Below are 22,986 nucleotides of genomic sequence, written 5' to 3' on the forward strand. Positions count from 1 at the left end.
ATTAGCAGATCTGGACTTGTAGGTATTCTGTTTAGCTAGGATTTCACATAACTAATTCTCGTGGAACACACTAAAATATCATCAAAGTATTATACTAAATGAAAGGCAAATGTAAAGATATTCATCTTCATATTTCTGACGAGTAATTACTATGGTCAATATGACAATATACTGGACTTGCAGCCCAATTTTTTTTGTGCTTCCATTGTTTTGCTTAATTTTTTTCCAACATTTTATGAAACTTTTGGAAATGTAGGACTTGTGTAGGTCTCCATCATGGTATTGTTTTTTTTTTGTTTGCCTTTCTGGGTTATACCTTAAATGCCATTGATATATCTACTCCCCCCATCCATTCAGGTACACACAGACACAATCTGCCTTACCTGCACTTACATATGCACTCCACTCACGTGTACATACACCTACAAAGTCCTTTATTCAGCTACAGTACTCAGCAGTTAGAACCTTTTTTTTTAAGGTTGGAGTACTGAATAAACAGCTACAGTATTCAGCAGCTGTAACACCAAGAGTTATTTTAAGTGAGGACACCAAGTAATGTAAGCCCCATTTGTTGCTTGGCCCTCTAGTCCTCAGAGTTAACTCTTGGAAAACTTCAACCCCTGTGGATATTTGACCTGAAGTACTCATACTTATGCTGGATATACATACATACATACAAATTATTCTAGTTTCACCCTTTAGGGCATGCTACTGGTTAATGTTGCTTCTGTCTTCCATGCACCCACTTCCCAATTTCTTTATCTTACTGTAGTTCCCATTGGTCTTGCCAATGCAGGTATTGCCTTTTTAAAATCAGAAATCAAAATGAATATTTTTTTATTTAATAATCATTTTCAATTATCTGTTATTATGAACTGCATATGCATGTCCCTATTACATCATGGCCCTGAATGCTTTGCAACATGAGCCAGTCCAGAAGGCTGTGTTGTCACTTATCCCAATTCTTTGCTGTTCACCATCACTAGCACTCTCAAAACTATTGCCCACCTCCTCTCCCTGCCATGTCCAGTACCTGTAGATCTGATGTTGTTCACTGCCTCGCGATAATGATCTGGAGTTGTAAGGTCCTGTGGTCTTGACAGGCAGTCCAGTATGGCCTTTCTTCCTTTCTTGCTTCTGTCCTGCTAAGTCTGAAAATTTCCCTTCCAGTAACATGACTGGATATTCCTGCCAGTGTTGGCACTTCCTGTCTTCTCCTAAACCCTACCTTTCCTGGGAAAACGAGATCTAAGGAGGACAATCTGTTTTCTCCAGCACTAAAAATGTCATTTCTCTAGAAGGTCATTTGACCCAATGTTTTCCATTGACCTCTGATTTGAGATTTTCCCATATTATTTAGTATTTTCTTCCTTTCTTTCAAAAGTGATTTAAGATTTGACTATTATTAAACTCATGTGCCATAATCTCATTCACATCACATCCCTATTTCTCCTGTGTCCCTTTTCAGTCTATATTCTTACACCTGTATTCATGTAAGTAACCTTCCTACTCAACAGAAATATCATAGATGTTACTGATCTCAATTACCTGCTTTTTTTCCGTGTTTATATGTTTGCCCTTCTTGTACACAGGATATTTTATTTTAAATTATGTAAGACTAAAATTGTAGTCTGAGATGTATTGTATATATATATATATATGTGTGTGTGTGTGTGTGTGTGTGTGTGTGTGTGTGTGTGTGTGTGTGTGTGTGTGCGTGTGTATATATATATATATATATATATATATATATATATGTGTGTGTGTGTGTGTGTGTGTGTGTGTGTGTGTGTGTGTGTGTGTGTGTGTGTGTGTGTGTGTGTGTGAGACATCTGGTCTATAAGAAAAATTAAGAAAAATAACAATTGTGAATTTTTAAGACATACCCTGTAATCACGAGGTGCGTGTGGGTATGTAGACTAGATACAAAAAATATATCAGCAATAACATAGTATAGCATTATATAGCATTGTCTCATTAAACACTTTTTCAGTTAAAATTTATTTAGATGCACTAATTAGAAAACTTTTATTAGTTAACATTAGTTTAGATACACTTATCAGAAAACTTTATTCTTCACTTTAAGGTACTTTTTTCATTTTCAAGAACTGAAAGTAGATTAGGAATATATCAAAAAATACACAGTCAAATCCACTATAATAACATATTTAAAAAAAGACAAGCTTTTGCATATAAACAGAGATGAGAGATGACAAAGCATATCTGAAAAGCAAAGTTAATAGCAACGAACCATAACTCCTAGGTATAGTTTGTTACCCAGTATGATAATTAATTTAAAGACTATTATTAAACTTACATACATACCCATTTCTTCCGAAATGAATATCCATCCTACAAAGCATCTACTTTGCCCACTAACAATAAAACTTGTTTTGGCTTTCTGCTCCCATATCATGTTGACTTCAATACAGTCATTATATATTTATTTAGACTTGATTTTGTGGGCTTCCTGCTGTATAAAATATTTTTAAGAACAATTTAGTGTAGTTATTAATTATTTAAACTTGCTTTTGTCGACTTTTTGCTACAGAAAGCATTTCTTCATTGGGATGTAGTGTAGTCATTATTTATTTACACTTGATAATGTGGTCTTACTGCTGAAAAATATTTCTTGATAAGAAAGTACTTATATGTCCATTAGCTATATCAGCAATGGAATTAGATACAAACAAAGGCAGTGACTCTGTCTGTAGCCAAAGTATCTTTGGTTATAGCAGTCATCAGGAGCATCATCTAAGAAGAGATAATGCATTTACCCCATCAGTCGGGTGCATACAAAGTATTATTTATAATGACTTCATATATAACAATGCATTAATACTCCAGCCTCTTTTTTCATCTCATGAAATTGGAAATAACATTCCATCAGACAGAACAACTAAAATGGTCCAAGTGGGTCCAGGTTATTAAGCTTAGTCTGTGCATACAAGCAGCAAGAATTCAAAGGCGAGGAATCTTGCTGTAATATTCAGTGACATACTGACATTCAGGGACCAGGTATAGGTTGTTGTGAAGACCTTCTATTTCCACCTTCAAAATACTGTTTGCATCAAGCATTTCCTTCTCCCAAATGATCTTTCTGTGACTCTGCAGATCTTAATGAATAATTGGCTTGACTATTGCAATTCACTTTACCTGGGGCAGCCAGGCAGTGAGCCTGATTGCTTGCAGCTGGTTTACAACTGCAAAGCATGTTTACTTATGGGTACTTCTCATTTCAGTCACATTTCTCCAGTGCTGTAGCATCTTCATTGGATGCCAGTGCAGTGAGTGCACTCATATTATGTATGGATTCTTGCTTCTGGTTTGCTTACCTCTGTATTATCACAACCTTCCCAGAACCCCCTGCATTCCTAATCTAGCAGCTCCTCCCCTCTTTTTCTCCAATTTACCCTCCCATCCTCAATCCCTCCCAACAACCATGCATTACCCCTTCACCATTCTCACTAATACTCTGCTTTTCTACTTTCTATTCCTCACCTACAACTCCACCTCCCCCACTCACTCCATGTCAAACACTTCCAATCACCTACACTCCCACACGCCACACTCCACTCTCAATCCCACACTTATAGTAATATAAGTCCTCAACTCTTCAACCACTCAACCTCTTTCCTCTCACCTCTGAAACACTTACACACCCACTATACTACATCCCCAACACCCAAATACCTCAAACTAACAAACAAACTTAAACTTTTTCTCCTTCACTCCATTACCCAAATACAACTTCAAGCATACATACAAGCCAACACAGGCCCCAACAACAGCTATACACAACACATACTATCTTCTACAATCCCCACTCCCACCACCTGTACTCAGTCTATTTCTCACACATATACCTACCCCCTTCCAAAAAGCCTCTAAATCAGATCTACTCCTGTTAAACTTCAATCTCCATAGCATCATAAACAAGACCAGTAAGTTCCACACTGCCCTATCCAACTACGCACCAGATATAGCTGTGTTACCAGAAACCTGGTTAAAGCCCCACATTAAGGACAGTGAAATTCTAACAGTAGGCTACATCATCATAAGAGCAGACAGAATCAACAAATGTGGAGGTGACGTAGCAGTTATGTTTAAAAATCCCCTTAAAGTAGCCCAACTAAGCTGTACTCTTCCAGATCTACCCAACTCTGAAATATTAATTACCCACCTTAAAATCACCCTAACAAAGCAATAATAATAATCACCACCTACCTCCCCCTCAGCAATAACCCTCCTACTATTGAAAACCTACTATCCTGGGCAGCGTGTCCATATTCATTAAGGATATCCACACCTCAAAGCTAGTTGCTCAGCATAATGCATCCGAGATTATCCAAGTTCAACTAATTCTGGGCAAAACTGCAATCCAGATTGTAGCCTGCTACAGACCACCCATCATGCCCCAGGATTCCCACTCCTCTTTTCTTGATACACTGGAAAATATTGAGGTACAACCCAACACTCTAATAATGGGTGATTTCAACTACCCTACTATTAACTGGGAAAACAACTCGTGTACCAAACCTTTTGCTCAAGGTTTTCTGGAAATAATGCCTTGGATCAACTTATCCACACCACTACCAGGGGCAGCAATATCCTTGACCTGGTCCTCACCAACATGGGTGACCAGTATTCCACACCAGAGGTCAGCTCCTCATTGATCAGATTTGACCACAAGTTAATCACCCTAGGCATCCACATCCCACTCCCACCTCCCATTAGGAAAACCATAAAAAAAATCTCCAAAGCCAACTTCATGCTTCTTAAGACAGAAGTGGCAAACTTCATGACACCCATGCAGATAGACAATAGAGATACGACTGTTGAATCCTACACAAATGCACTTTATAAGCACTTACACGAGTGCATGGATCATGCTATCGCTAACAGAACCAAGATGCTATCCCCAAAAAAGAAAGACAATCTGGTGATCTTCTACCATAAATAAACTCTACAACAGAAGAAAGAAACTGTTGCAAAAAAGAGTAAAATCCCATGATTGGAGGAACTCCCTGGTCAGCCTCAGTAAGAAGCTGAGATCCCTCATAAAATCCTCCAAAGCTAATTATGAAAACAAAATCACCACTGATTCTAAAGACAACCACAATGCATTCTATAGCTATGTCAAGAATCTCAATGGCAACACTCAGATCTGCTCTGATTTACAGCACAATGACACTAAATATACAGAACCAACTGATATTGCCAACATCCTGGCAAATAGGTTCAGTGCTAACTTTACCCCCCTCTCACCCCCTAAAGGGCCCATCTTTATACCGGAAGAATGCAAAGTTCCTGTAATCACGTCTGCACAGGTAAAAACCTCACTCTCCAAAGCCAAGAACACAGCATCCATGGGACCTGACAACATCCCAGGCTGCCTTCTACATGAACTACAGAATGAACTGGCACCCCACCTAAGTACCCTGTTCAATCATAGCCTCACCTCAGGCTTTGTGCCCATTGAATGGCGCACTGCGATGGTTATCCCACTCCACAAAGGGAGCCACAACAGACCTCGGGAACTACCGCCCCATTAGCCTGACAAGCCTGGTCTGCAAGGCCATGGAACGTATTATCATGGAACTCATAAACAAAGACATTGGAGATCTCCAAACTCTGGACCCCACACAGTTTGGGTTTGTAAAAGGCAGATCATGTCTCCTAAATCTGATAGACTTCTTTGAAGTAGTCACCAAAGCCATAGATGAGGGTAAGGTGATTCACACAGCCTATCTAGATCTCGCCAAGGCATTCAACACCATCCCCCACTCTGGAATTATAGATAAACTCAGTAAACTAGGTATAAATCCCTATGTCACAAGATGGGTTGCCAACTGGCTTACTGACAGAACCCACACTGCGAAAGTAGCAGACTCCAAATCAGACTTCAGACCAGTGACAAGTGGAACACCACAGGGTTCAGTCCTGGGTCCTCTCCTGTTTGGTATCTACTTCTCTGAAGTACAGGCTAACACAGAAGGTCTTTGACTAGCTAAATTTGCAGATGACTGCAAACTAGAAGCCATAAGCAAAACTCCTAATGATGTTGACATCCTACAAAAAGGCCTCACTGAGACAGATGCCTGGAGTCAAAGCCATGGTCTCAAGCTCAATGCCAAAATGTGCATTGTCATCCCCTTTGTTAAAAACTCTGTACCGATGAACTACCACATAGGTGGTAATCTACTTAACACTGAAAGTGTGATAAGAGACTTTGGGACACAGGTGGACAGTAGTCTCTCCTTTGATAATCACATCGCCACAGTGGTCAGGAAATCCTTCTACGTGGCACACCTCATCACAAAAGGTTTCTCATCCAGAAGAAAAGAGGTCATTGTTCCCCTCTACTCATCAATCATTAGACCCATTATAGAACAGACTACCTACCTATGTCAAACAGAGCTCCTCATTAGCACTCTTCAAGAAAAATCTTGATGATTGGATGGGTAATAAAAAATTCACCCTGGGGATCACTTCTGTGGTTCTGCTTGACAGGGTCACAGGAAAATAATTTTCTTCGGTGGCAAAAGTCAGGGTACCTTTTTGGTTAGGCTTGTACAGGCCCTAGGGCCAATAGCCTAGTACCTACCTATGAACCTATGAACTATTGTTCTTGGTGACTTCAATTTAGATTGGCACTTCTGCACTACTGATAACCCATCCAACTTTATTAATCTCTTCAACTTCACCCAAACAATAAGTTGCCTGACTCATATTGACAAAAGCTCTAACAAGCAGTCAACATTAGACTGGATCCTAACTAACAAACCTAGCCTTGGCTTCTTAGCCAGGTGCTTACCTGACTCCCTCAGTGACCACTATCTAACCTTTCATTACAGTAAATGCATGTACACCCAAAGCAACATCCTCTAGAAAAACATCACTTCCAAAAAAAACTTCTCCCCCACTACTTTCAACCTTCTACTACAACAATATAACTAGTCCCCTCTTAAGCACCTAAAATTAGATGAGGCTGTTCAGCACTACAATGAAACCTTCCTCACAATTCTTAATAATCTATCCCCCACTAGAAAAGCTTGTACTATCACCAAACCCATCCCATGGCTAAACTAAGAAGCCAAACTACTAATGAGACAATGAGACAAAGCCTGGTCAGTTTATCATACATCCAAAGACAAATCCGACCTCCTTAACTACCAACGAGCAAGAAACACAACAAAAAACAAACAAAAAGAGACAAACAAGTACACTTCCTATCCTGTCAACAAAACAACCCTCAAAAATTCTGTCTTTCCATCAACCAACTCCTAAACCCAGGACATACCTCTACCCCCCCCCCCCGCCGCAACATCAAATGACCCTGTCCCTATCTCTACTCAATTTAACACCCACTTCATCAACACTGTCTCCTACCTTCTAAAAAAACAACAAACCCAGCCACTCACTGTCTCCACTCCAGCCATAGACAATCACAGCCCTTTCTCCTTCTCATCCATACAAACTAAATACATAAAAACTCGCTTGTCCAAACTTAAATCATGCTGCACAGCTGCAGACAAACTCCCTAATGAATTTCTAAAACTTGCAGCCCCTGAAATTGCATACCCCATTTCAATCCTGATCAATCACTCTATTAAAAAAAATATGTTCCACTAATATGGAAAATATATCATATTATACCTCTCCACAAATGTGACCCCTCCAAAGAACTAACCAACTTTTGTCCTATAGCCATACTTTCCCCTAGCAAAAATCTTTGAAAAATACATTCACAACCAGCTCATAACCTTCCTCAACAATAACCTCCTTTCCAACTCTCAGCATGGTTTCAGGCCTAAGCCCAATACCAGCACTGCCCTCCTAACCTTCACTAACATCATCCACCACCTCATGAACAAATTCCATATTCCATATTCCATATATACAATACTTCTTTATTGCTTGACATGTCTAAAGCCTTTGACACTGTATCCCACCAGATTATACTAAATAGACTATCTTTCTATGGCCTTAGTGTATCCTCACTAACTTGGTTTGACAGCTATCTTTCCAACAGTCAACAGGTTACAAAGTGGGAAAACTTTCTTTCCCCCCTACTCCCCATCACCCTGGGTGTACCCCAAGGGTCCATTCTTGGTTCACTTCTCTTCATCATATTCACAAACAACCTTAGTACAGTAACCCACCATGATTCCATAATACAGTATGCAGGTGATGCTACCCTTATCTGTTCATCCCCCTCATCACAAGAACTTCAACTAAAAATGCAATCTTCTTTTCAGGACATCGAATTCTACCTCTCCCAACATCAGCTCATTTTAAATCCCAACAAAACCAAAATCATTGTTTTCAGTAACAAAAAAAAACAAGACTTCCCCGCCTCCCTCTATCAATCATCTCTGCAAATGGTACCAATATCACCCCAACTAACCACACTAAACATTTAGGTGTTCCCATAGATGACAACCTAAAGTTTGACATACATATTGCCCAAACCATCAGAAAAGTCCACATCAAACTAGGTAACCTTTACAGGGCTAAACCTTTTCTTTCTCCTAAAGCCAGGCTAGCCACTGCTCGCACACACCTTATTTCTGCCCTTCTCTACAGTTCTCTCATATTTATTAAACTTCGACAATCTAACCTCAACAATCTTGAATAATGTTACCACAAAATTGCTAAATTTGTCACTAATCTCCCACACAGATCCCACCACTGCTCAGCTCTCTCAATATTAATCTGGCTTGAGCTCCCCGACCATCTATCTCTCGATCAACTATCCCTAGCCCATAAAATAATCTATGATCTCAACAACTGCCCTGCCATCTCCTCTTTAGTTCAACCTAATACTAATAGCAGATCCCTCAGGTCTTCCAACAAACTCCTACTAAAGGTATCTAACTCCCACAACCAACATGGTGACTCCCTCTATTCACACAAAATAGCCAAACTCTGGAACATCCTTCTAGACACAATAACAAAATATCCAGTACATGACCAGTTCAAATCACTTCTAAAGGAATACCTTATAAGACACTGGCTGTGCTCCTGCCAGTCCCCAGGCTAATCTATTTTTCCCCCTCTCTTATTTACCTTACTCACCTTTCCTTCTAACCTTACCTTACCTACTGTTTTGCTCATTCTATACTGTAATTGAACATTTCTACAGATTGCATTATAGCTTATGTATCTCAGCTGTTACTACAACAGTAATTGTACAGTTCTTCTGATTGTATTATATTTACTCCTAATTGATTGTGTTGTACTTCTGCTCATGTTTTACTACTGTGGAGTTTTCTCCCTAGGTCTTCAATATTTAACATGACTTTGCATTGTACTGTCTCTTGATGATGTAATAATTCAGTTGTACTAATGTTTGCTGTTACTGTTGTTTTGTTTGTTGTTTGTATTACTGTGGAGTTTTTTTCTCCTTGGGTCTCTGCTGAAAATAGGCCTCTGGCCCAGTCGGACATACCCGGTCAACAAATATAATAAATAAATAAATAAATAAATGATTTGTGTCCCCTCTGTCTTTAGGAGCTGTTGATTTCATACTGTCTGGCTAGGCCACTAAGTTTTTCCACTCCTGGGCTTTTGGAGGTTCCAAGGGACCATTTGGAGAACTCCGGTGTCCAGGACTTAGCTATCAAGCCTCTGTCATTGGAACTCTCCCCCACAATTGTTATGTACTGCATCAGCTCTTGCAATTTTAAGAGGTACGTGAGAACACATTTATTTAACTTTGCATATGATACTGGCTGATTTTTTATGTATTGCCTTTCATATATACTGCTAAACATACCTTTCAGCTGTTCAGATTTTCACAGAAGAGCCACATTTTTACTTCATATGTTGGTCTGTTCTTCATGCAATTCGTGATTTTCTGGCAAATTGTCAGCAATTGAAGTCACTAAGCAATGACAAATATTTGAATTTCAGACTTCATATACTTCAGAAACTATATTTTAATGCAAAAACTGTCATTCTAGCAACTTTCTATGCATATAAGAACAACATATAAAATCTGTCCCTGATTCTGAGCCATTGTCCTCCCATTATTTTTGACTTTGTCCAGATTTCTTGAACTGTGAGGTTGAGAGGTATGCTACTAGGCTAAATATAAGTATCGTTCCTTTAACTTTCATATTACATACTTTTTACATTTCAGTTTTAATGTCTGTGCCTTGTTAATTGCTTGTTCATACTCTATGTTTTATTTTATAACTTAAATGTGTAATTGCATTTAACAAGTAAACACCTAAATAAAGTTGAACTTAATCTAGCAGACATTGTGCTATGCTTTCTTTCTTTCACTCGTATAGAATTATATAAGTCATTAGTGGGCATATGGATTGATGATCTTAAAATCTTTACATGGTATTTAGGACGCACACTGATTTGAGGTTATGAACATTCAGAAACAGATGCAGATACTTATGATAAAATATGGTGTCCTTTCAGTTCAAAGAAGTCATATAACATTCCACATTGCTCAAACCAAGGAATGTATTTATTAGAAGTGGTATATGTGCAGATGAAGAAGATTTGTAAAAGCAGTTTCGTGCCTTGTGAACTTTTGTTTAAATGCTTCAGGCCAGGACATATTACTGATTGTTTTTATGTAAATCCCTTCAGTGTTTATTTAAATCAGTACATTAACCTTGTAGCATGTATACATTTACCACTAAAATAGTGAAGTAGCAGTTGATAATTTTGTGGAAATGAATAGTAAGCATTTTCTAGTGAGGAACTGCTTAAGGCAAGAGAGCTGTCTCTTCAAAGATTAATGGGTGCATGCCATCTAGCATTTTAAACTTAAAAAGTAATAATAAAAACTTGCATTTCAGTGAAGACATCACCCCTTTGCTGTTTCAGCAATCTGTTATGCTAATCAGTTTGCACAGTACAATTTTTGCTCCCGTTTTTTCAGCATGCATTAGATTTTTTTAAAGCTTGCTTTCTTGTAATGCTGAGTCTATAATTCCTTGAACAGAAAACACAATTTTGCAGCATGTGCAAGTGAAAATGTGACATCAGTTAATATAATGAACTGTAAATTATTGTGGTATAACTGTAGAATATAGATGCAGTGTATACCTGTTAGCTATGTATTTTTGAGTTATTACACAAGTTTTGCCTTTAAACATTAGCAATGACTAGTTGGCCTTGGGCAGATGCAAAATAAATTAAAATTACATATGACTTTTCAGCAATAAAATCTATATTAAATACAGGCAAAAACTTCTTGCATGGAGTAGGTTACTTTCAAGTCTACTTAAGTTTGTTCACAAGGTCTAATGAGAGTGAATGTCAATAAATAAAATAAAAATATATTAAAAAATTAATTGGGTACAATACCATCATAACATCTGATTAGCACAACACATCAGCTAGGATCTCTCACATTGATTTCTGGATGAGATGCCAAACTAATTTGAGACAGAAGAAATACTATGATTATGCATTTTTTTCAGTCCCCTAGAACACTGAATAGAAACCTCAGGCTACTGATGTCAGCATGATGAGCCAAATAAAGAAAAGAAGGCAAAGCACAATGCATTTGCAGTATGATGTTAATTTCTTTCATGTTCCCACAAAATGAGAGATCAGCAGTGCTTATTAGAATGAGAATGCTTGCAAATACAAGAAAAGGTATGAATATTGAATATTCATTATGATCAGAAAAACAGAAGAGCAGTAATTTTTTTTTTCTTTACTACAAACTAGTAGACTTGAAGTCAGGGGAATTAAATATCCTCACTTAAAAAATACAAGATGTATCAGTTCTGAAATTGAAAAGTAAAGCACACAGTTTTTTTTTAAAAAAAGTGTTTAAATAAACTGCTATAACTTGTTCCATTGTCAGTTGTTTTTTCCATTTTCTGTTGTTTGGTTTAATTACTAGCAAAGCCTAATGAGTCATTCGTTCTTATCCAAGTGCAAACAAAAGATAAGAACATAAATCTTGCAAATGTTAAGTCATCAATATAAGCCGTTTTGTTAGAGTACAATGAATAATTAAAACCACAGATATTAAATATGCAGATGATGTTGCCATGCTGCTGTACTAATAAGTATGTTATACTTCTGCTTATGTATTATGGTTTTATTTGGAAAAATATAAAGCTCACAGTTGTAGTTAAAGACTAAACCTGATATATTGTCAGACAAAGACAAAAAAATGCATACAGGCAACAAACTATTGTTAACAAGTCAGTAAAAAAACTTTGGAGAGTCAAGCAGTATACGGCTACTGTATGACAGAATAAGAAATCCCAAAGTATTGAACCCTGAATCACAAAGGAGTGCTCAAAGAAAAAGACGCATGTCTCAGTCCTTGGAGAATGGAATTAAGAAAGATTTCAGGGACTGAAGCTCAGATAACCTGAATCAACATGTGGAAGTTGGAAACTTAAAGAAAAAGAGGCTTTGTGGATAATAAAACTATTTGAAGAGCTACCTAGCAGGAGATAATGCAAAGTATTTTACATAAATATGCTTGCAAACAAAGTACTGCGGTGGTGGTGCTGCGGTAGCGTTGTCGTCTCACCGTTAGATGTTGCCCATTCAATTCTCAGTTAGAGCGTCTTCTGTGTGTTGACATGCATGAATGGGCGTTCCTTCATTGAAGGTTGTGCGTTAGGCCCAGCAAGCCAGCACGTAAAAACCTACTGCCAATCATTAACAGACTGGAGTTCGGCTGTGGCAACCCCTAACCGGGAAAAGCCGAAAGACACAAACAAACAAACATGCTTGCAAACAAAGTAGCCAGATTGGCTCTTAGTAGGCCTTCCTTATCCCAGAACAATAGGATGGAAAGGCAGTTTAGCACAGGTACAGTCTTTCTATCAATAGTTAGTCGTGGTTCACAGACTCCAGAAATCTAAGGCAGACATTTTAATCCACAAGCCATGAAAAACTATTAAATCTATATGAAGATCAAAAATACTTAAAAACTAATCCCAGGGATTCTATACACTCCATGTAGGCTTAGCACAAAGCATACAAATAGTTTATGTGTTTCCACTTTAAGAAGCAGTGCTAATTGCATATGCATGCCATGCATCTCGCTTATATTGATACAAGCGAGGTTTCATGGCCAGCAAAAGTGTTGCCAGTCAGGAGACCATGTAAAGCAGAATAAACGCATTCAGGTACACAGACAAGTTTTCCTATGGGGAAACTTGTTCTGCAAGATTGTTGAGATGGCCACAATGACTACCAAGGTTTAATTTAAAGCAATGAATGCAGTACTCACACATTATAGGAGAGTGTACTCAATGCAAAGTACAGTATAAACATGTTTTTGCCATACTGAATTAAAGGTTTTCAAGGGTACACAGACTAATTTATAAATACACTAGTCTGGAGAAGTGTGTGTATTGAAAAACACCACAGACAGGAATGGTAGGAATGAAGAAAGGGTAAGATGACAGGTGAAACATGGTAATGTACACCAGATAAGGGCATGTTAATGTACACACACCCCAAAGACAAGGCAGTTGTAGCATGAACAGTAATCACAGATGTGCATAATACAGTATGTACTGCTGATTACACCTCCTAGGTGGGTATATTCATATCTTCACACAGTTATTGTATATCATGTGACTCTCAGACAAGGTCACATATCAACGGAGATGATTGGTTGTGATATAAGCAAACTGACATAATCCCTGGAGATGACATTTAACAAGGATGGTATATACAATAGGGATATGTGCATATTATAAATATCACCCAAGAGCTGTTTGAATATGAATGTAATGTCTGCATAGGTCTCAACAAATTGTGACATATATCAACAGAATCATGGAGAACAGTAGACAGAACTATGTACAATCATGGACAGTATCAGAATAATACCACCATTAATCTATTTCATTGACATAAAATGTGTGATTGTGACTTATTTACATTTTCTGCATGACCACACTTGTACCACTGTAATGATTTGTCAGTAATCTTTAAGGGGAATCTGGCACACCTTCATCAAAGATAATCACTTTTTGGGAGGTGTTAAGAGGGACATTGCTACACCTGTAGTTTAAATTAGAAGCAACAATGGTGATGACAGTAATAATTCACTTTATGCTACTGGGTATGGTAAACTACAGTTACCTAATTTATCAACTGAAAGTAAATTCATGTCTATGATAAATGTGCCTGCAATTATTTTGTTTCAAAAAATTGTGTATAAGGAAATTTCCATTGCGTTTGGTAAATTTTTGAAACAGAAAAAAACATATAATTTAACTAACAATGAGTGGATAACTTTGAAAAATTTAAAAAAGTTAAAAATGGAATTTATCTTTAAATGTGCAGATAAAGGTGGTAACTGGGTGATTTTGGATAAACAAGCATATTGTGAAATGTTAGGTGATATATTAAGTTGTGGAGATGAATATCAGCTTCTGCCTAGGAACCCAGTTAGGATTTTTAATGAAGAACTGTTGGGATTGCTGGAAAGGGGAGAATGTTTGGGTTTTTTTGACTGTAAAGATGTAAAAAAGTTACATGTTAAAAAACAGTTACCCCTATTATGTATGCTTTACCAAAGGTACATAAAAATTTAGTGAAGCCCCCTGGGAGGCCTATTATATCAGGGGTAGGCTCCTACTTATTTTCTTGATTTTCATTTAAAAAAATACCTTTGTAAAGTTTCTGCACATATTTCGAATACACAAAATTTATTAAATGAGTTAGCTAAAATCAAATGGCAAGGTGATTATTATTGGATTACTGTTGATGATAAATCACTATATACGAACATTAGATTGAGATGGGGAATTGAGGCTATTATGGACATGTTAGATGAAGGCCCTAGAACAGCCTTTTTAGTTAGTTTATTGGAATTTTGTTTAACTCATAATTATTTTTCCTTTGAGAATAAGTTTTTCTTGCAGTTGAAGGGCACAGCTATGGGGGCTTCTTATGCACCCTCATATGCTATTATATATATGGGATCTTTTGAAAGTAAATTTATATATCCCACTTCCTTTTATAGGGATAGGGTGATGCTTTATAAGCGCTTTATTGACAGCCGTATCTTTATTTGTAAAGGAGATGTGTATGATTTTTTGGATTTTTTTGAGACCCTTAACTGCAATGAACATGGTTTAACTTTTTTCTTATGAATTTAATAGAAAAACTATTAACTTTTTGGATGTGACATTGTATGGGGATGGTGAAGTTATTGATTTTAAGCCATTTAGGAAGTTAACCTCAGTGGATATTTTCTTGCATGCTACAAATATGCATCCGGAACATTTGTTAAACTCTTTACCTAGTGCTGAATTTAAAAGAATTTTGACCATACTAGTGATATGAGTCAGAAAATGGTTGAATTGGATAGGGTACAGAGGAGATTAAAGGAAAGAGGTTATGATGAGAAAAAAAATATTGAGTTGTAAACAGGCAATAATAGGGGGTGTAATACAAAAATCACAAGGCATGTTGATGAGAAAGTATGGAAATTTTGGAGATAATAGCTCTCTTGTTAAGAGAGATGTGGACAGAAAATTATTTTATGTCACAAAGTTTTCTCCTTTTTCTGATATGCTGGTTAAGATTATTAAAAAATACTGGTATATTATTTCTGAGGATGAAAATATTGGTCATCTATTACCCAATCATGTCACATTTTCATTTAGTAAAGGAAAACATTTAAAGGAATTGTTGAACTATAATTTCATGGGGGGGTCTAATGTTAATTTACTTATGAGTACCTTCCCCTGTGGTCATTGCAGTATTTGTAATAGGGTTAAAAATGTATCAGGAACTTTAATAAGAAATTATTTCACTCTAGATTTTATTTCAACTGCAGATCGACAGGGGTGGCTTATATTTTGGGATGCTCATGTTCTGATATTAAATGGTATATAGGTCAGACAAAACGGATGATGAAAATTTGAGTTTTGGAGCATCTTAGAGATATAAGAAATAAAAATGAATTGAGTCCTGTAGCCAACCATTTCCATGAGATACATGGGGGTTCAGATAGTGGTTTAATTTTTTCAGTTCTTGCAAAACATTTCTTGCTTAGAGGGGGTGACTACATTGGTAAGTTACTAAAGTTAGAAACTAGAATGATATTTAAATTTCAGACTTTAAGGCTTAGTGGCTTAAATCAAGAAGTTGGTATTTAGCACATTTTCAGGGTCATGACAGTTTAGTATAATGTATTTAGTAAAATGTATTTGAAGTAGAATGATTTTTATAATATTTTGTATGGATTTTGCGTGGATTTATATATTTGATGTTTTGTAATTATTTAATTATTTATATGAATTGTGATATATACATTTATATATATTAGATAGAAGTTGTTTTAAAATGAAGAACGTTTATGTAAAATTGCATTAATTATTATTTAATTAATTAATTGGATCATGTTAAATGGCTGCTTGTATTTGGATATTTAAGGCAGCTGTAATTATGTTATTGTGATCCTTGAAGGTGAACTGCCGAGGTGCCAGATCACTGTTGCTGCATTAAAACAGAAATTGCTGCTGGTTGCTGGTGTATTTCATGTTTTTCTTCAACCTAGACTGGTTTGGTGTTTGGTGTTTAAATTAAAAGCAACCCTGGCTAGCTGACAAGTTTGCATGACACATACTGTATATGACACAATCCACACTCGTGTGAATGTAACCCATGCCATCAATGTTGTCAAAGAGCTCTGTATTTACTGGTGCATCCCAGGAACATGTATCTCACATGCATCATGTACAACACCTTGAAGGAAGTCTGCACTGTCAAGTCATATTGGTTATGTATCACTTCAGTAAATCATCCCTGGAAGATGTGTGGTGAGGTACATGCAAAAGGGTGCATTGTACTCAGTTACTGGTCCAATGATGGCTAAGACCAATGGAACTATAATGTTCTCTGATGTGGATGTCCTGCCCATACTCAGGATTTGTGCTACATACAAGGGATTTGTCACCACTGCACTCACATGCTGTTCTGCTTACTATCTACCTGAGTACACAGGTCATGTAGCACTTGAGCTGATCATAGGGGTGTGCTGTCTAAACTGCAATTAGCTTGTGTATTTGCTTTCAAAAAGGAAATAGTTATACTTTTTGTTCATCTAGTGTGTCCCCATGGCTGTGACAAAAATCATTTGTGTGGGTTAATACTTTCTGCATGATATCCATAACATTTTTGGATTTAATGATTGCCCACAATTTGCAGTCATCCACAAAGCTGGTTAGACAAAGGATGTGTACATTTGTCTTGATTTATGAGAGTGAAATACTGAACAGGAAAGATCCTAGAATAGAACCCTGAGGTATGGACCTATTCAGTGGACTCTAGCTGGAGATGACTTCACATACTTCGACATTATGTGTCCTGTCTGTGATCCATTTGTCTACCCACTTTGTGACATAAGCATTTATGTCTATTTGAGACAGTTTCTCTGTAATACCTGAGTGTAGATTTGTGTCAGATGCCTTAGCCAGGTCAGGTTATGCAGGATGTTAGTCTTTTCCTCATGCATGCCCTTGGTGACCTTCTTGAAGATGTCAACCAGATTTAATAGACATGATGCAGATTTAACAAATCAAAAATGGGTTTGGTACACCATCAAAGATTACCTGTGTCCATTTTGATAACATTCACAATAATTAGTAGGTCTGCATCACAGATGAGAGTCAGGATTATGGATATATAAGTCCCTGCCTCAGGAGATGGCCCACCCTTGTTCAGACAGATGACTGTTGCTGTACACCCTTCTGCCAAAACATAGGATGTCTGGAGGCTGTGTTTAAGTAGGGGTCCAACTGTGTCTGCTAGGTCAGGTTTTAAGTCATGGCATAGGCAACCTGGGATGCTGTCAGGGCCCATTGTGTCTGCATGGTTAGCCTTAGAGAGTGCATAGATGAGCTGCTCTCTTCAGAAAATAAGCTAAGTAATGTTTGCATGTATAGTTTAGCTGATGGCCAGTGGGGACGGGGGAGGGGGGGAAGTACGAGACAGACTGTCAGCTTGCAGATTGTCCATTTTTTCCAGGTAAGTATGTCTGATTACATCCACAGACAGCTCTGTTTTTAATTGTGCATTCCCCATTAACATTTCACAGTTAATTAAATACATGATTTGTGACAACATCTGCAAATACAGCCTTGTTTATGCATCATATGCCACACATTGGTACTGTTCAGGCAGTCATACAACTCTACCAATGTCATGTAATTACTTCAATTGCACAATATATGCCTATACATTTTCCTTTGGAAAGCCGTGTTTGAGAGGCTTGATACCATATATGGACACATTATTAATGAGCTGGCTGTGGCTCATGCATGACAGATATTGAGACAAATGCAAATAGTCACACAACGGTGCTGTTGACCAGCTCAATAATCTTTGGGAATAGCAACACATTTATGCATACATTGAATTGCACAAGGTTACAATTCAATCAAAATGTGATATTTTTATCTATATCACAGCATTACATATGGATGAAAGAAGGCTTATGTGCCCATGTATTCAGTATGAATTTATACTGACGTATTTCACAGAGTTTAATGATGGAATGTATACATATGCACACATGTGCCATACTGCAGGTGTCACAGTGATAGTTGAATGAGAACTGCATAGAATGTTGATCTGCTCCACTACAAAAACACATGCCTTACTAATCCAACAATATACATATTATCATCCTATGTCAATAGTTTTCAGAAGACATATTACTACAGCTGATATCAAAAGAATATGTCATCAAATGGCAGCAGCAGCCATCAGTGCATTACCTCACATCACAGATTGCAGTACCCTCTTGTAGGAATACCGTACATCCACATCTCAACATAGCACATGTCAATGACAGCAACACCCAGGTCAACACTATAATTCAGTCAGATTCCAAAAACTGATAAAATAACAAACCACGTCGATCAAACAAATTTATTACTGCAAAGCTTTCAGGTCAAAAACCCTTCCTCAGTGCTATAAACATTGAACAGTAGTACATACAATTTAAATAGGAAACATAATCAAATCACATGTCAGCAGCCAGCTTATCACAGATATTAATTCCCTTCACCCAAAGAAAAAAATTAAAAATAAAATACTAATAAAATTACACTAACACATTAAAAAACATTTTTCATATAAACCTTTTCACCATAAAGTATATATACACCATAAATAAATAACGGCTTTATAGGACTTCTCTCTTTTTATTAAAATGGGCTTCAGGCTAACCGTATTGTTCAAGCCTGGTGCATAGTCTGCCCTTAACCTGACAATCCATTCATACTCTCTTATTTCTAAAATATTATTTAAATCCCCCCTCTAATCCCCATAACTACACTATCTATTACCCTAAATGTAAAAGAGTGTCTCTCATCATTTTCCATTATATGTTTACTTAATGCATTTCTAGTGATATTCCTCCTAATGTCTGACTTATGTTCCACTATTCATTCTCTGAGCTTCCTAGTGGTCTTCCCCACATAAAATGATGAACAGGTCACACAGGTTGTGAAATACATTACTTGAACTGTATTACAACTTGCTGAACAGTGGAAGAAAAATTCTTTATTTGTCAACGGATGCTTAAATCCATCTCTTCCATCATAAATATCATCACAACAACTACAATTATAGCATTTTACTGTCCCTTTTCTGCTAAAATTACTTCGCATAGTTTCCTTTTCATACTCTCTGAATTCCTACATGCAAAATAGGGTTTTTCACCTATTAATTTCTTTATTTCAGGCATTGCCATCAGTATTATCCAGTTCTTCTCTATAATTCAGTTCACCTCTCTCTCTCTCTTTTGGATTTTTAAATTAAAAGTAGTGACATACCTAATTATATTATCCCTTTCTTTCACTAGTTCTTTTTGTTGCTCCCTTCTCCCAAAGATTGGCTTATATTTATTAGATCTTCCATTAATAACTTCCCTATAGGTCTTCCACAATCTCAACTTTATAATCACTTCCGGTGAATTCATCCATTATAATTCTAATTTGTTCTTCAGGTTTTGTATCCTTAGTGTTGAGTGCACTTACCCTAATCATTTGAGCTTTCAAAATACCTTTAAAAGTATGAGGTGCATGCATGCTATATCTATTCACATGTCTATTAACATGCACTTCTTTCTTATGTATACTGGCTTCAACGCTCCCATTCTTTTTATATAAATCTACATCCAGAAACACTATTCTATCATTTGAAAATGACATCTTAAATTAAAAAAAAATGTTGTTGAATTTAAATATTCTACATACTCATTTAATTCTTGCATGGTCTCATCCCAAAATGTAAAACAGTCATCTACAAACCTTTGATAAAAACAAACCCTATTATTTAGGATATTGTACTGACTAGAAATATACTGTTTCTCCCATTCATATAATACTAAATTGGCATATGTATTCGTCACAGGGGTACCCATAGCCACCCCTGCTATTTGTAAATAGGGTTCATTATCAAAAATAAAAACATTCTTTGTTAGAACTAATTCTAGTAAAGAACAGATGTTTTCAATTTGTCTTGCTCGCATTGTTTGCTTGTCTTGCTTGCTTGCAACGAGCAGATGCAGGTCTCTGCTTAACTGGGAAAATAGTAATAGCTACATTGGTCTGCCTTCCTCTGTGCAACCATGCTAAGCAGTGAGGTGTGGCAGTCAGCACTTTGGACAGCATTGTTATAAAAACACCTGCTGCGTAGCTTTCTCTGTAGCAGCAGGTGTAACACCAGTGAGTTTATATTTAGAGCACATATGAAACAGGTTTCATATCCAGCTCAATCTAATTTTTTACACATTTTCTGGATGGCATTACATAATTAAATGAGATAATTTTTGCAAATGTGAGAGGGATTGCCTACAGTGAAGTACTGTATAAAAATTAACACCACTCAATTGATTTATGTCAACAGTACACATATGGATTTGCAGGGTTATACATTCATCTGTGTAAATAAATGTTACAGTACAAATGTAATCTGAATGCCTTTACTGTGCTTTAACTGTGTGTTCCTTTAGCACAGTGAGTTTAAGCAGCATTGTGCTGAGGTAACCATATTATGCCACAGAAAATGAAGAGTCATTCTCCATCACTCGGCTTTGGTGTGCAATGCCAAACTCGCACAGACACAGAGGACAATAAGTGAAGGCCTTTATTAGGGTTTGATTATTTATGTGTGTGGTGTTTGATTCTATCTTTTGACCAGACTAAAGGTGTGAAAATGGGGTAGACAGGAAAGTGGTAAAACAGGGTGGGGGGGGGGGCAGGAGGAAGAACAAAGGTGAAGCAATGTAGGAATGTGCAGGAGGGAATTAGGAAAGAACCATAACTATCGTTTTGTTCAATTGGATGAATTTGGACTGTCACCTCAACAAAGATGGGTGACAACAATACAATTATGTTGCATAAATAATTGGACTGAATCAAGTGTGTCGAGAAGACACATGTGCAAAGTGCAGAGCAATGTATGAGACATTTTATTTATTTTTTTGGGGGGGGTGGATAGGTGCCCTTTTTTATTTTATTTCACTAAGAGAGGAATATTGAGTAAGGGACATAGTTATCTCAGGTAATTCAGGTAGGTGAGGAAGTGGTTGCAGACAAGCAGGACAAACAAGACAGAAGCAGGGATAGTGAGGGACAGGAAAGGTTAGGGACACCATGATTGGGGATAGGGAGAGGACATTGGATGCTCATGCCCATCAAGCATGGGTACAGTAAGAATCTAGTCCACCCCCCTCAGAGCTGTCATCACAAGTCCCTTTCTCATCTTGCTGTTAGAGTGCTTGATGTTTTTGTTTTCACAGCATTCCAGTGAGAATCTTCTTCATCTGGCTGCAGCATGCACCAATGGTAACTTCTATGACCTCACATACCATGCCAAGCAGGTCCTGGTGGGTGACAAAAATCACCACCTCCACCAATACTCCTGGAGGGTATCACTGCATTAGCTGCCAGGGTAATTCTACCTGATGTTGAGGGTCCATGTAGTACAGGGGCTTCAGAGTCACTACTGCCAGGTTTGGTCCCAGATGTTCTGGGTGTCGGTACAGCATCCATTGGATGGGTGGCAGGCTGAGCTGTACTAGTTGGCATATCATCTTGTGCTGGAAATCCTTTTGTCAGCTGTCAGAAATGTATGACATCAGATTGTTGTGACCACACATATAAAAATAAAATGGAAATAACGGGTGGGGTAAGAGACAAAAGAGGAAAAAGATAATTAGAACCGTTGTATGTCACATACAATAAATTACTATGATATAATTATGATTTTACTTTTACATTAATTATACTTTTTAAAAACTAAAGACTAAGACTGATAATTGTACCAGGTAATCCTTGCAATATGCATATATTGCACATTTGCTTTTTCAAATAATGCAGATTAAGTTAACAGCATGCATTTATGTCAATTATGTTGAAATTAATATTGAATAATTTTTAATTATTTTATTATACATTTGTTACCTGTGGGATATGAACCCACAGCACCTGAATACACTATTGCAATTGACTCCTACAATTACCTTGAGCTACAGAATGAAACACATGTGCTTCATTTTACAGTTAAAATATACATGCTTAATTTTGTATTAATGTATAGAAGAGCAATACTTTTAATTAAAACAATAATAATTATTTTGTGCTGCATACATACCCCTTGCTTCTTTTAGTCTTTCCAAATGTTCTGAATGGACTTCCTTGGTCACTACAATCTCCTGGGAACCTGTAAAATAAAGAGGAGAGAAAAGAAGAAGAGCAATATGCATACCAGTCTTGCCCATCTTCAGCTTTGGCTATAATTTAAAATATCTTTATCTGTATACTTAGACAGCTGTGGTATGTCAGCAGTCCTAAACTCATCCAGCCAGTAATTAAGCTGTAAAATAAAAATAAAAAATGCCACCAAGCCTGTACAAGAATGGTAATACTTTGCAAATGTTATTACATAAGAAGATTAAGCGCTTTCATCCTGTAGCTCCCAGGGCTTCATCAGAGTTCTTCTTCT

This window comes from Protopterus annectens, chromosome 3.part1 (assembly GCF_019279795.1).
Source record: "Protopterus annectens isolate FY-2018-M chromosome 3.part1, PAN1.0, whole genome shotgun sequence".
NCBI classification, from domain to species: Eukaryota; Metazoa; Chordata; order Ceratodontiformes; family Protopteridae; genus Protopterus; species Protopterus annectens.